Source organism: Mustela nigripes, chromosome 1, assembly GCF_022355385.1.
Source record: "Mustela nigripes isolate SB6536 chromosome 1, MUSNIG.SB6536, whole genome shotgun sequence".
In the NCBI taxonomy this organism is placed as follows: domain Eukaryota; kingdom Metazoa; phylum Chordata; class Mammalia; order Carnivora; family Mustelidae; genus Mustela; species Mustela nigripes.
In genome coordinates this window covers 212506077-212522661 of record NC_081557.1, presented here as the reverse complement: position 1 = coordinate 212522661, position 16585 = coordinate 212506077, and positions in this window count along the sequence as shown.

Sequence of the window (16585 nt, the reverse complement as noted above, 5' to 3'; positions counted from 1 at the left end):
GGCCCCAAGGAGACAGTCACTGTAGGACAGTGTGTTAGGGTACAGATTAGCTTTATGGGGACTAAGCAAGTGTCATCTCAGTTGTGTTATGACTGGTTTGATGTTTTCAGGACAGGACACCAGAAATTCAGAGCCAGACTCACTCAGTGCCAGTTTTGCTATCAAAAGAATATCCAAAGGCAGTAAGTATGTGGAAAGGCTTAATGTCCTCAGCACTCAGAGAAAATGAAAACCATTTTCCATTCTAGCAATTCCACTAAAGCTAAGAAACATAGAGATGAACATTAGCAAGCATACAAGTAAATTCCACTAGAATGGAAGCTCCTTAAGGGTAGAGAATTCTCTTTACTCTATCTCAAAGCTTGTAACAGTCCATGATAGCAGAGAGATGCTCAATAACTATTTGTTAAGTTGGTGAGTGAACAAGCAATTTGGATAGCAGGTTCACTAATGTATTGTAAAGTCTTAATGTTATGTGAACAGGTCCAGACATCTTCTACAGATCCTGAAGACAGATAAGTCTGTGTCTTAAGAGTGTGACATATCTGCTGGTGAAAGTTACTACATTTTCCCGGAATGTCTTCTCCATTAAAGTGTCTCTCCCATAGTAACAAAAAATTATTGTGGAGTTGTTGGTCTGAATGAATCACATATATTACATATATAATTATTCTAAATTAAAACTAAGACATTTTTAAAGTTTAAGAAGTTCTCCTTTAAGCTAGAACTTTTATTGTAAAATATTGTAAAATGAAGTAGGTACTATATTATCTCAATTTACAGAAGAGTAATTAAGATCATTTCACACAATTTTTTCAAAGCATGCAGCTAGTGAGTGATAGATACAAGATTCAAACTCAGGCAATCTGTATTCTTAACCACTATACTTTTTTTTCCCCCAAAGCTAGGGAAGACTAGTCCAAAGCAAAATTGTGAGGTTGGCATCATTTACCTTCAAGGACTCATCTCCTTTGACCTGTTACCTTTTGTCTATTTTAGTCCTTAATATATCAGCCTCCAGGCTTTGTCTAGAAGTTGTCCTTCCAACCTAGGCTTATTTCCAGAGACATATGCCACTTACCAAAACATACATTTTTCTGGGTCATGATTTTCCAGTTTCACTTCCAGGTATCAGTAGATGAGTGGGAATAAAATGGATAATTTTTTTCTTTTTTTGATTAACAATTTCTATCCCTTCCTCCTCCTCGAGTACTGAGAACTACATCATTAAGACAGAAATAGCACATATAGAATAAACTAGGACTTTTCCGTTATACCCAGTCACTTGGGATCTAAGTCATGTCCACCAGATCCTGTCTTGACCTCTTCCTCTAGTTCTCCTTCATGATGGTCTCTCATTTCCAACTTGATACTCAGCTCTGACCTGGTCCATCTTGTGTCTGGGTTGTATCCTAGCAGTCTTTTATTTATCTTGGTTTGTCAACGAAGAAAATGGCTCTTCTTTCTGGCTCAGGTCTCTGGTCCTGGCACTTGTTTAGTTGAACAGTTTCGCTGGAGGCCCTTGGTCTCCCCAGGAGCTGATGAATTGAGTCCTCGCTACCTCATTCCCCTCCTGAGTCAACCAGCTTTCCAAGGTTATGACTAATTATCTGGGCTCATGTCTGGTACATTCTCCTTTTTTTTGGATGCCTCATTCTATCCACCAACAGACACCAATTGAAAGGTTACTGATTTGCCCCTTCATTAACTAAATCATCAGAAGCAGGAATGAGTCAACGAAAAAGTTACTGAGATTGAAATCAAAAGACTAAATTTGAATTTCCACTTTATTACATCAAGCTCCTTAGACTCAGTCATGTAATCTACGTACATGATAATAAAAACGAATTTGTTAATATTTTAAGGCTTTGGTAAGATAATGTGCATGAAAGTAGGTGTTAATTATTATAAGCTTTTAAAATGTCAAATCTGTTTTTACTGCTTTCAGCTCCATCCTGTGCTAATAACATTTACTAAGAACTATTTGCGCTAAAAAAAAAAAAAAAGAGGATTTATTCAAATTGATGCACATTTTTTGGTCATCTGCTTCTATGCAGGCACTGGGTTTGGTGCTGGATACAGAGGTAAACTGACACATCAGGAATTTCCAGTTTGTTCAGCACCACAGAGACTGCAAATGACCTGCCTTAAGATTTGGAACATACAAAACTATGTCAGAAGATCAGTGAAGATTCATTTGTCACTTGGAGAAGTAAGACAGATACAAGTTTCCCCAAATGAGAAGCTTTTTAACCTGTGTAAACCACCTTTAGGAAGAAGTCTGAGATCACTTCATGGATAAGATCTAGTTTGTAGGTAGCCCTCTAGAGGTCAATTGACGTTATCGCTTGCATTTTCTGGTGGGAGCCCTTAGCCTTGCTTTAATACTGAATTTCCAGGTGTGGATTGCTGAGTCTCAGATAATTTAGCAGGAAATGTCAGCTTTTAAAGAAAGACATTATTTTTATTAAAATTATGAAAATATTAATTATTTTATGATATTTTCATTCATATTTTCAGAAAAAAAATACTGAAGCAAAATTTAAAGTACAATTCTTATATCCTCTGGTATTTTTGTCCCCAGTTTGCAGCTGTTTTCATTCTTTTCCCAACTAAACCTTTATTTACCCCACTACTACTTAGGGAAGATATCTTCATGGACTTTGAGAGAACACTATTTGTTAGACATTTGTGGATGTTCTTGAGAGACTCATATATAAATGTTCTTTCACTGTCAGGAATACTCTTTAATTAATTATTTAGAGTTTAGCGAACACTGGGGCCTTTTATGCTTCTTTTAATACCCCATAAATTCCAATGCTCCTGCTTGTACTTATTTTTCAATAGGTAAAGGAAGTTTTTGTTTTGTTGTTTTATTACTTTTCGTTTCCTCCTCTATCCTGATATATTGGTCATACAACTCAATGGGCAGTTGAGCCTGGACCATCTCATAATGCTCTTATTTGTGCTCTTAAATTTCTTTTTGAAAATATATGTACAAATCCAAATTAACTTTACACTCTTTGAGATAGATCATGTTTTATATGTAGTAGAAAGACAATGAATATCTGTTGATTGAGTTGACATAATTCTAGTTTCCTAACTACTCTCCTGGTTGTAAACATCTGAAAAGAGAAAAAGGTTTTAGTCATTCTCATATCAATGGGATGGATCTCCATTGATAATCACAGATTTCCTCTCATCCGACTGGTTTTGAAACAATTTAATAAGTGTAGCTATGTTAGGATAATGGCTGTTTGAACTGGCAGTGAGAGGTAGGCTTGATATTCTTGCTAGTTTCTGTTTTAATTTTAAATGTCACTTGTCCCCAAAAGAGAGCAATGGTATTAAGACACTGGGACAGAAATCCAAAGCCAAGATAGGAAAAAGACCATTTACCAAAATAGGGCAGAGAATGAGGTTTGCTATTGACACAACTACCTCAAAGGAATAGCCAGATCAGCCCTATTTTGTCTTATTCCCCACTCCACCCCCACCCCTGGCAGGTTTTTTTGTTTGTGTGTTTCCTTCCTTCCATCCTCAATTTCTTTCTTTCATACCTGTTAGGAAAGATTTTCCACCCCCCTGTAAACCTTGATTTCCATGTGGAGAGATGAAAAATAGACCAAAGAGTGTTGATCTCTCTTCTGACTCTCACTGTTTCCCTGGAGAAAAGGAGTGATATACCTGAATAGTGAGCAGGTAAGAAGAAATTGAGAAGGTTGTGCTTGGCCCTTTCCAGGGGATAAATGTGGTTGCCCATCTGTAAGAATGAGTAGGTTGACAAGTCTATGAAATTCTGAGATGAAGAATAAGCAAGTCTGTTTGGCTGCAAACCTAAAGTCATATTCTACCCTAGACTTTCTCCTGCATCTTAGACTCAATGTCTCTAAACTCAGGATGGAAAGGGAATTATTATTATTCATGGCCAGTTGAAATCCCAACAATCCCTTTCCTTGTCCTTTTGAATTGAGGTGGATTTCAAAATTATATACAAAACAACAAGATAAAGTACTAGTAAGTAAGGAAACAGAAGAAGAAAATAGTAGGAAAAAAATAGAATAAAGCCAGGTATTTACCTGTTTGTTCATTCAATATATGTTTCCTGAGGCTCCACTACACCAGTCTCTAATCTAGGTGGGGTGTGTAATGATGAACAAGACGGGCAAGGTTCCTGCTTCATGAACTTTACAGAACACACACATTTTGTACCATGAGGTCTTACTTTTTCCTCTATAGGTAGGAAGAAAAGTGTGCACTAATCTTAATAGTCAAAAAGAGGGGATTCATCTTTAATTACGTGATGAACTGGAGTGTTTGCCCACCTAGAGGATGGCCTCCCACACCAGCTTTCTGTGAGATACTCTAATTTGCCACATGTTTACCACAAAGAGAAAGACATTCTCTTCATCAGGATATCTAACCTTTAGCTTCAATGATTCAACCAGGAGTATGTGTCTAATTTGGACCAGATCATTCAGAACTCTGACCCAGGATTTTTACCTATTTGATGCAGGGAATCCAGGTAATGTCTTGAAAGTGAACGAAACTCGAGAGCTGCCAGCATCTATGATTGGCAGCTGGATCTGGATCCAGCATGATTCTGGATCTGCAGCAAAGAGAAAAAAAGTAAATAAGAGAAAGTAATTCTACCCTGTTCCAGCTGTGCCCAATATTGTGTCCATGGCTTGGCAGTTGAACTACTCTGAAGGATTTCTACATTCTTCTAGTGAGACACTGAGTGTTAAAATAGTTAACTGCAGTCCCAGAGGAGAACACAGTTATTCACGAGCTCCCTGCTCTTGAGTTCCACATGACATTTTCTACACATCCATCTGTCTCATGTAGCTCCTCCACTTTTTTAAAAAATCTTATATCTGTACTTAAATCTGTGACAATTTGAACAATGAGAAGCAAAACCCTAAAGTAAATACTGAATCTTCCTTCTGGCTTATTTTCAATATTTATTAGCATACATCCCTTGATTTTCTTTTCTTGCCTATTTTGCATTAATTTAAAAAGTGATTTCCAATTATTTGTTCTCAATCATCCATCCCAGGCCCTCTGATGCAAGGCATTTATTTAAATTTTCAGAACACACCAGGGGCTTAGAGTTTCATCTTCCTGTGTCTAATTTCTGACCGTCATCATTACCGATTCTGAATTATCACTCCTGTCCCCAACAATCTTCAGCATTTGGAGTAGTAACTATTTCTTGCTTGCGTAATTTAAACCTCACTTGGAGTCCAAGGATGAAGTGTGGTCAGCAGCTCCCACAATTTGGAAAGACAAAAAGAAAGGTATTTACATTAGATGAGGTGTTATAGTTCACCCTGCTGGTGCTGCTGTAGTTGAAACAACATTCTTAATAAAAGAATGGAGCAGACTCTGAAATCCAGATTATTCTCCCACTCTGAGATGCTAATTTCCATGGTAACACAGGGACTATTTCACAGTGACTCTTTACATGCTCATGGTAGCCTCTGAATGGTTTTAGCTTTGAACTTTTCAAGTTTATTAGGAAACCAAGTAAACTGTCAGGTCTATGATTAAGGAAGCTATAACTAAGCTAAATAGGGAATAGATATCTTCTTCAGAGTAAAAGAAAACAATAGGGAAAAAAAAAACAGATTTTGAACTCAGAAGAAATAGTGAAGCCTTGCACACAGCACTGCTGCAGCATCTAGGAAGCCCAAAAGCTCTCAATAGGTGGCAATATGAGAAGGTTCAAGTAAAGAGCAGTCAACGTTGTAAATTCTTTGACAGTGATGGTCACAGATCTTGGCAATTCAACAAAATCATAGGCCTTTACCGCAAATGTACATTCTTTTCGCAAAGGTAGCTCCCTTGTTCAAAAATCCTCATGAAATTTTGATCAATAGCAATGGTTAGTAGGAGGCTATTAGCTGTTTAAACAAATAGATTTCATAGCAGTAATACAAAAACAGTCTAAATAAACCAGTCAATCTTATTCTTTTTTTTTAAAGATCTTATTTATTTATTTGACAGAGAGAGATCACAAGTAGGCAGAGAGGCAGTCAGAGAGAGAGAGGAGAAGGAAGCAGGCTCCCTGCCAAGCAGAGAGCCCAATGCGGGACTCGATCCCAGGACCCTGAGATCATGACCTGAGTCGAAGGCAGAGGGTTAACCCACTGAGCCACCCAGGTGTCCCCGGTCAATCTTATTCTTAAAAGAGTGAGCTTGTTATGAAGACCTAATGATTGTCCTTGACCAACTTTGATCAGGTCCATCAGAATACAATTTTTAAAAATGACATGTTCTGTGAGGCACCATCACTATGTTAATTCTAAGACTGTATCATTGAAAGTGGCTCAAAGTCCCCAGGTCAGTCATTTCGTGAAAGCAATTACATTCTCACAAAGCCCAATAGACCCAACATTTCAGAATCTGGCCATGTAAAGGCAAATTGTTGGATATTTCTGGGATTTTTGTATCCACCCCCAAATTCTTGCACTATGTCATCTTCTCGACAACCATACTTCACTTTTGGTCCAATGAGATTTTCTGAAAGCTCAACCTCAAAGACAAAGCCAATGTTAAATGACCAGTACATCTTGAGAGTAGGAGTCTACATATAAGGAATAATTCATGTCCATCCAACCTACAAGTTGTTTCTGAAATCAGGTTTTCATCACCACTGAAGAGCTCTACTATTCTTGGGCAGCTGTGATTCCACTGACTTCAGAGTAAGTTACTGATGGAAATTAGATACAGTCTCAAGTCTCCTTGTGCTCAACCCACATGTCCAGTTTGTTCCTGAGCATCTGTACTTTCTCAAAAAGCAGCAGAGCTGTAATACATATTCTACTTCTACAGCCTCAAGTTGGTGAATCCGTATCTCTACCACAACAATGTAAATACATAGCTGAGGGTTTGGAGACTTAGGTTGTTCAAAGTCATCTGATTCTGTAAACCCTTTAATCTGAAAAAAAAAAAAAAAAAAAAAAAACAGATCAATGAGCCTCTTCCAAGTTTTTTCCTGACTTAGTCATTCATCTACATTAAACAAACAAAATTGTTTCATTTTCCCTCTAAATAAATAGTCCCAAACATGGGTAAAAGCCAGTCTTAATCGCTTCCTCCATTAAAACCTGCAGTGAAGTAGACTTATAAAATTTAGAGCTCTAACCATTCTAATGTTTGGGATAATAGATATTAAGTCCACCAGTGCATGTCTGGGATCCACATTTATTTCAGACATCTTCTTCTCTCTCACTGTGGATTCCCCTATAATAACTGGGTTCAGCTTATTTTTGCTCAGACCCCAAATCTCTGATTACTTATAGGGAAGTAAGTTCACATATTCTATTCTAGATCTCTAGGTATTATTATTTTTTTTATTATTATTATTATTATCATTATTATTATTATTATTTTGTAGCACCCTCAATGTGAATGCATTTGACCTCATGTTGACCATCCCTCCAGGGCAATCAGACAAGTGAAGAGGGAAGAACTATCAATTGAACTGAAATTCCCATATACTTTGGTCCACAGTATATGATATGAGATACTGAGACCTTCTTCTTTATGAGCTGCTGCTTTTTTTTTTTTTTTAACATTTTTTTCTAAGATTCTATTCATTTATTTGACAGACAGAGATCACAAGTAGGCAGAGAGGCATGCAAGCTCCCCGCTGAGTAGAGAGACCCATGCGGGGCTTAATCCCAGGACCCCAAGATCATGACCCAAGCCAAAGGCAGAGGCTTTAGCCCACTGAGCCACCCAGGCAAACCCTATGGGCTGCCTCTTATTGAGAGAAACTCTCAGGAGACATACAATGAAACCAGAGGTCATTCACAAAAGGGCTCTCCGAGAGACCCTCCTTCTTTCTGTAGCCTCTTCATCAACACTTGCTACCCTGGATTTCTGACCTCCCTTGTTGAGTTTAGATATCTGTTATCTCTTGCCCGTGTTCATGTCTGGCAACTCACTTAATCACCTGATTCTCCACCCTACTTTCACTACTTGTTTTGGGTCACTGAATGTATATTATACTTTGGTAAATTGCTTAAAATCCTCCTCTGACTGAAACTGAGCAGTACTCCATTTAGAACTCTGCTATTTCCAGGTGCATATGGTTCCCCAGTGGTGTATTCGTCCACCCAAGAGAAGCTGTGAGAGTCACAGTTGCATCATGGAGAAAAGCATGAGCTGGAGCTGAAGTCACATGTATGTGACATCCAGGCTCTGTCCATTGTCCATCAAGGAAACTCGGTTTTCAGTTGTTTATTTGCTTATTTATTTTACTACTGTTTGAAAGGTCACATTGAATTAAAACTCTAAAGGTGGATCCACTTTTTCCATCTGATGTTAGGTTAAAATATATTGTCTTTTATTATCCAAAATAATACAACATATTAAACAGGATGAGGAGATGACCAACAAGGCTTTGGAGACAGACAGTCCTGGTCTGAACCTGCCCTTGTCCCTTTCCTACTCCTCTGAAGCCATGAGGACTTGAGATAGCTTATAAACCCTCCATGTCTGGTTTCTCAGCTGTAATGTGGGGATCTAAAGTCATTCTTACTTCATAAGGTTTTATGAACATTAAATGTAAAACCACCTACAAATCCTCAAGCCTGAGATGATTTTGACCACAGAAACCTACCAGCACTCCTTGTGTTACTGTTTACCAGGCTGTATTAGCTAACATTTTACATTAATCTGCTCACTTTGTCTTCACAGGAGCTATTTTTATCTGTGTTTAATAGATGAAGAGACTGATATTTAGGAGGTTAATTTAAGTTTCTCGAGATCATGAAGCCGGCTAATGTAGGGGTTGGTCTTTGAAATGAACTCCCTTGGTCTCATACCGTATGCTGCAAAGACAGTACTTCAGAAAAATTAAGCATTGGGAAGACTTCTCTTTTAGGTGGGCCACTGGCGAGAAGTGTGTTTGGAAAGTAATGTCCAAGATGAGTGTACTTTAGAGTTTACTAAGAAGGGAGTTTAAAAATTAATGGTAAGATACCTGATTTTTCATAATAATCCTTGCTATTCAGTACCCTTGAGGCTCAGTGCAATTTCATGCAATTGTACTTGGCTCCAGGTAACGTATGTTATCAAGGATACAAACAGGAATAATTGTGGTCCCTACTCTCATTTTCACGGGTCCATTCTCTGAAACATATATCATAGGCTTTCAGTGAAGCTCATCAGTATTAGTGAGAAAGTAATTTCCCAGGATGATAGAGCGGGAAAAAATTTTTTTGTATCTGAGCCTGGCATCAGATCGTGCCAGTGAAATCTGGTGTTGAAAATCCTAAAGTTTGGTTCTTAGTTAGAAAGTCTAGAAAACTGCCATATGGGAAACCAGTGATCATCACATCCACTAACAGTGCTGTTAGGACTTGAAGTGTGTTCCCCCAAAAAGGATATGTTGAAGTCCTATCACTCAGTGAGTACTTGCATGGTAACCTTATTTGAAAATAGGGTCTTTCAGATTTAAGCACGTTAATAAGGTCTCCTTAATGCAATATGATTGATGACCTTATACAGTGAGGGAAATCCAGACACAGACATAAAGAATAACATGTGAAGACACAGGAACATACAAAGAGAAGTCAGCTACATGATAATGGGGCAATACGTCTGTGAAGCACCGCATCCCAAGGCGAAGAAAGAGTCCTGGAACACTCCAACCTCACCAACACCTCCATTTGGGGCTGCTAGCTGACACAAGTGTGAGACAGGGTTTCTGTTGTTGTAAGCCACACGGTTTGTGGTTTTTGTCACAGAAGCCCTAAAAAAAAAAAATTCATCTGCCAAGTTACAAAGTTGGGGAATAATTCTCTAGGGAGTCTAACATCCCAGAAGCAGGAGGAGAGAACCAACATCAAGTAATAGAAGCCAAGTCACAGTCCACTGAAGTGGAGATATTCGATCATGCCTCATCATATAATCCATAGCTTCTGAGAGAACACGGCCCTATACCCACCAGCCCACATCTCCCAGCTTTTTTAATATGTACAGATGTCTTTACCCACTTACTTTTTTTTTCCTCAGAGTTGTCTTTTTGCCTACTGAAACTAATTTTACCCTCAATCAAATCTTGTCTAATTATAATATCCCTGGTCATTTCAACTTCAGCACAGATGTGCTACTACTGTAGTCAAAAATTCATTGTTTTCTTTTTTATTTCTACTTCCAAATGGCATGCCCAGGATTTCACCAACTCTCTTATTTCACTCCCTCCTTGAAATTCCTATTTTAACACTTTTCTAGACTACAGGGAAACAGGTGACTTACTTTGCTATCTAATGTGTTTTAAACAATCCCTGGATCTTTCTGTCCTTGCTGAAGAAAGAAGTTGAAAGGGGACATGTAAACATCTTCTTCATATTAGGTAAAGACTGAGTTTTGTTGAACCCAAGACTTACTGCAAAGAACAATAACAGGACTCTAACAACTTGGATTTGAATCCCTGTTTTGCACTGACTAGCTCAGTATCCTTGGATGGATTATGTAACTTCCACATGTCCTGACTGCCTATAAGATGGGGTAAAGGTGCCGTTTAACTTAAAGAACTGTTGTGAAGGTAAATAAATTAATAATGCATATGTATCTCATGGCTGGTACTTAGTAAGGATCCAGTAAACATTTTTATTCATTGCCTCGATTTGGGGTAAATAATTCATTTTTACAATGACGTATTCACAGATTTGTGTCTACCCCTTGTTTAACTGAGGTCTTTGCTTAAAGACTTATTTTTATGCAATCTCTTAATAAGAAACTGAAGCGGTGAAATTGAAGCATAAATCTAATGAAAAAAATAAAATAAAATAAAATCAATGCCAATAAATCTTGGTGGAGTGCTTTAAAAAAAAAAAACTTGGCTTGCTGCAATTGATTTTACACCTGCACTTTATGAAGCATATTTTATGTTTTAAGTATTCGATTACACTGAATAGGTGTATTACTACAGGCTGATAGCTATGTCATAGCTAGAAATAACAGCATATCTACATTTAAGAAAGCTTTCAAAGCAACTGTTGAAGCATTTCCTTATTGACTGGGATCCTGCATCTTAGGAAGAAAAGGAATTAAAACTTTGGGGAGTATATTGGAGGCCAACTGTATTCATTGGCATGGAATACAGGACATAAGACTACAAGAAAAATAGCCCAATATGCCAAGGTAATTCTAGTGTGGTCACTATACAAATTCAACATATATTATGGATATAAATTTGTTGAGTGAGTAGCTAGCCCTTATTAAGATGAAGAAAACATAAATGGGAGTAATATTCTTCAAGAAGATAATTCTTTGTCTTAATTTGAATATATGAAGCCCAGAGGGGTTTTCTTTATTTCATTGGTTGAGGATTTTTTTTTTCTCCTTTTTTCTTTCTTTGAAGGGGGTCCTATTACATATAATGTAGCACTTAAATGACTTAAACTGAGTGATGATTGGATGAATGGATGAATGAATGGGTGATTGGTTAGGGGTTGGATGAATGGATGGACATACATATTCATAAAAGTCTGACTTCTCCAAATAGTCTCAAAGACAATTTACCAGATGTCTGGCACATAGTAGGCCCTCAATAAATGATTTTGACTAACTGAATCTTAGAGGTCCTTTTATCTTCCCCAGATGCATAATAAATTCGGCATCAAATAGGTAAAGTTGGCTGCTTGATGACTGTCATCTGGCATATATCTATATTCTGTGAAAACACAATGACATGAGCTGCTGTCAGTGTGGACAGATTCTGCTCATCAAGGTCGACTCCCCAGAAGTGAAAATAAGAAGGAGGAAGTACCAAGAGAAACAGAAAGCTCTCCCTCTATGCCAAAGGCACTTTAATGGAGTATGACAAGTATGAGATTTGAAAGGAAAAGACATGAGCTGAGTGTCTATGTCGATCACCTGACTTGCTCTGTGATGTTAGGTAATTTCCTTAACTACCCTGAGTCTCATTTTTCTAACTTGTAAACTGAGAAATATGCCATCTCAGAGATGTTTCATCAGGACTCAATAAATAAATATGCTTGTGTGCTAAATCTTAAAATGCTCCACAGACTCAGTCAACCTCCATATTGGATGCAATCGGAAAGGTCAACTTGGTAAATTGTGAAAGTATAAATGGTAAGACCTTGCAGAGAAAGCTGAGGTCTAGAGACATGACTTTCCAGGACAATGGTTTTGCTGAACAAATCTTTCAATCTTTTGTTCTTGAAGCAGTTTTTATAAAGAAACATTAATCAGCAAAGCTTCAGAGCACAAGTAAAAACAAAGGTATATTTCAATGTATCTAACATCTTGTGAAGTCATTCCTACAATCTAAAATTGTAAATGGGGGAGGTGATTTTTTCCTGGGGAAAAAAACATCAGCCCCAGCATGGATGGTGCCTGCAATCTCAGATGCTGTGTAAGACATAAATACATTATAAAACATGAGCTTGCCTCCCCTCAGTGCAGCTTTATTGCATATTTATGCCTGTGGCTCCAGTGTGCTTCTGAGACAGGAGATATGCTTGTTTGTTATTTGGAATGGTTCCATTGCCACTCACCTGCACTGTGCTTAATCTGGCAGCCCCCTTCTGAGCCCAGAAAGCATTTTTTTTTCCCTAAGCCAGAAGGAGGCTGGGGAGTCTGCATAAATCAAAGACTCCACATCAGACATTGGCAGAAAGAGCGTGCTGAGTTCTGAGGCCTTTTCAGAGCTTGTAGGTTCAAAAACACAAGGGCAATATTGCAGGTGCATAATGTCACAAAAGACAGCCGCCAAATCACACATGCTAATCAGGATGCCTGGAGGTTGGCAGAATTCGGGCAACAATTTCTCTTCCACCGATCTCTACTCGACTTTTCTTGGGAACCAACAGGGAGATGTTGGATCTGACTATTAATGAATCAGGACACACTTTATTGGTCCTAAAGCACATTTGTCATGGCAATTTACATGAGTTAGCACCATGTTTCCAAAGCTTGCTACAGAATCTAGCAAGCATTCATTTTAATGAGCTAACACACCCAGAACGACTTACACTTTTTATGGTATTTATTACATAGTGTCATAAACACTATTAAATTAAATTATGGGACCATTTGCAAACTGAAAGAAATAAATTGTTCATCATTAAAGCAAGAAAGAATCTTAAGAGACACCCACTCAACCAGTTCTCATTCTGTGGGATATAGAAGAAATTTGGGCAGTATTCTTTGCCTCATCCTAGTTAAATGAAAGTCCAGAGGTTTGCACCTCAGCCAGGGTACTGGAAGTCTGGAGTGGAGAAGAGGGTAGATCCCCAGAGATAAACCAGCATTGATAAACCAGTCACACATGTTATTAATCCTTAGGAGCTGGGAAGGAGAACCAAAGTCATGGGCAGAACTGGGGATAATGCACTGGAACAAAAGGATTCAACATGAAGAGTTGGTAGAAGATTCTGGCATGCATCCTTGAGTAGGTGAAACACGGCACTGGGCACAATTTACTTCAGATTGAACACCTGAATACATGGCAAGAAGCCACAGATACAGACTTTAGCTTTAGTTAATAATCATTAATCATTATTAATAATTGTAATAATGCCCAGTGAATTTCTGGAATAAACTGGTTTTACAGACCTTTCTTCCATGTGAGGTGTTCTCTCTCTAGGACTTTCTGGAATGTTAAAATTTGCTCTCCTCCAGCTTTTCACTAATCTCCCATACTTTGAACTCCTTCCTGGTGCTGCTGCCTCTCTCAGAGTTAGCATAGGTGATGATTTAAGAACATGGACTCTTGGTTCAAATCACAGATCTACATTTACCAGCTATCTTCCTTAAGAGACTGACTTCACCTTGTGACATGCACAATTACAAGATGGAAACAATGATAATACGTATCTTTAGAGTTAGTGTGAGGATTGAATACAGATATGGTAGGTCCTTGAAACAGTGCCTAATAACTCATGAATGCTATTTAAGTGTCTCTAATACTTACCATTTTTCATTATGTATTTCCCTTTCCCCTCCTCTGGTGTCCAGGGATAGCCTCATGAGGGAAGGAAAGAATAACAGACTGGTTGTTTTTTAAGCTTATATAATTTCCAACTGAATATTGTTGTTTTTTAAAATACTTTCAAAGTTTTTTAAAAACTTTGAGATGCACTGGTATTAATAAGTAGGTTCATTTTTAATGGAGACTGAGACAGGTGCATTAAAGACAAATCTATGAACAATATTGTCATCATTAATATAATTTTTCAAAATGTGATAAGATCCACTACTCAGAGTAAAGTCCAGAGAAAAAGAAAAGTACAGTTACTTTTCAATTTGCCCATTCATTGCATGCCTGTGAATTCAAAGTATACCAAATATCAACAAAAAAATCCTTTGTGATTTTATGAAAAACAGGCATATGTTCTGGGTGCACACAATTACAATCAGGTTTTTTACTTACATGAACTTCAAAATGGATATTCAAATCATGTAGAGCATAGATGATCTTTTATTATGTGGGGCGGGGACCACCTAATGCCTTGCAGGTTGTCTAACCACCCTGGGCCTTGCCTACTAAATACCAGTACCTCTCTTCCCTTGTTCATCATGAAAATCAAAAATAGCCTCATATATGTGTTTCAAAATGTCTCATAGGGTAAACCACTGACCTAGAGAGTGACCAGGACTGGAAGGAATTTATTGGTGGAGTGAAAGCCATAAACATTTCCTTAGGGAGTTTGTACAGAATAGTGAGGGGTGAGGGACAAAATCCAGATAAATGGATTAGTGTTAATGGACAGGAAAGGGTGAGAAGCAGTTCATCAGGACTGGGACCAGATAGAAGGAGGACCAGGACCACAGGCAAAAAAAAAAAAAAAAAAAAAAAAAAAAAAAGAGTGAAATAAGAGAGAAGAAACAGTTTTCTGAAGAAAAGAATACTCAGCAGTGTCAACAGAGTAGGCAAATTAGCCAAATGAGGGTTTGATGTAAGTCAACTGAATTTGAAAATTAAGAGGTCATTTTTGAACTGTCTCAAGGCCATCAGGGCTGCCTCTGTGGGCAGAGAATATACTGCTGCCAATTTAAAACTGGACACAAAGAACTGGAAAAGGTGTGTTGTCAACTCTTTCTGCTGGCCTAAATGAGAAGGGACGGGGATGAGGACTAACTGACATGGCCCATGGATGGAAGCACCTGAATTTTAACTCCCATTCCTTCACATTTCCTTCTAGCAGTACTTTACCTTTCCATGCTTGGATTAAATACATGAGCAATGTCTAGCCACAAGCAAACCCTGAAGATCCGTTGTGGTTTGCCTTGCTTTTAAAAACCAGTGACATTTTATATTTAAACAAGATATTTTTCTTGAACAAGTTCTACAGTGGGAAAGCAAACATCGATAGACCTCGTTCTCTTTAAACCCCAACCACTGCCTTTAAGCATGTTCCATGTGTAACTACAGATCATTCTTATTTCTCTACTATTTGCCAATCTAGCACTTTTCCTGTTTCTTTCCAGGAGGAAAATGTCAATATTGCTGTGTCTAAAGCCAGTAGGGCTCCTCCCAATAACTGTGCTTTCCCTGAAAAATCTCAACAATATCTGGGTTGTGGATTATCTGATTGCCATAATTTGTTCTTTAGTCTTGCAGTTGAAAGGGTGAAGAAGAAAACATTTGGGATTTCATGTTTAGAATGGGAAAGGTTGGAGCATGCTTATACCCTGAAGAGGACGAAGTAAAGAAGGAGAGGCTGATAGAAAGAGAGAGGAAATGCTAATTGACAGAATAAGAACTTTAACAAGGTTCTAGAAGGAAGGGACCTAAGATACTCATCTTAGGCAGAGGGAGGAACGCTCTCTCATTTAATAAGAGGAAATGAAAAAAAAAAAGTGCAGTTGTGGAATCGAGGGTGAAATAGGGTTTTCCAGAAGATCATAGACAGGCCTGTATCACTTAGGCTACTTTAATATATGGCCTAGGTAAATTTGAGTTAAGCAATGAAGATGCATACAATCTCATTAAAGAATTTAAAAATAACCAGATTCACATAATAATAATGTGAAACAATGAATAGAATTATATGAAGATGACTCTCAATACTCAGTCTGAGTTGCTAGGTAAACCAGCCAGCTGGGATGAGGAAATGGGAAGTGGTTGCTACCTTCTCCAAGTGGGAGAAGCAGCATCCAAGCTAAGCATCCTATGGGGATGCTGATGCTCCTGGTCTACAGACCATGGATCATCTATTGAAAACCACTGGTTTGTAGAAACTGGTCCCCTTCTCCTAGCATTCCCAGCCAGTTTCTATCAACCAGTGGTTTCCAATAGATGATCCATGGTCTGTGGACCAGTAGCACAAGCATCACCTGGGAACATGTTAGACAAGGCAATTCTCAGACCTCCATCTTAGACTACTGAATTAGAAACCTTGGGAGCTGGGTAAATTGTATTTTAAAGAACACTGTAGGGGTGCCTGGGTGGCTCAGAGGGTTGGGCCTCTGCCTTGGGCTCAGGTCATGATCTCGGGGTCTTGGGATCGAGCCCCGCATCGGGCTCTCTGCTCAGCGGGGAGCCTGCTTCCTCCTCTCTCTCTGCCTGCCTCTCTGCCTACTTGTGATCTCTGTCTGT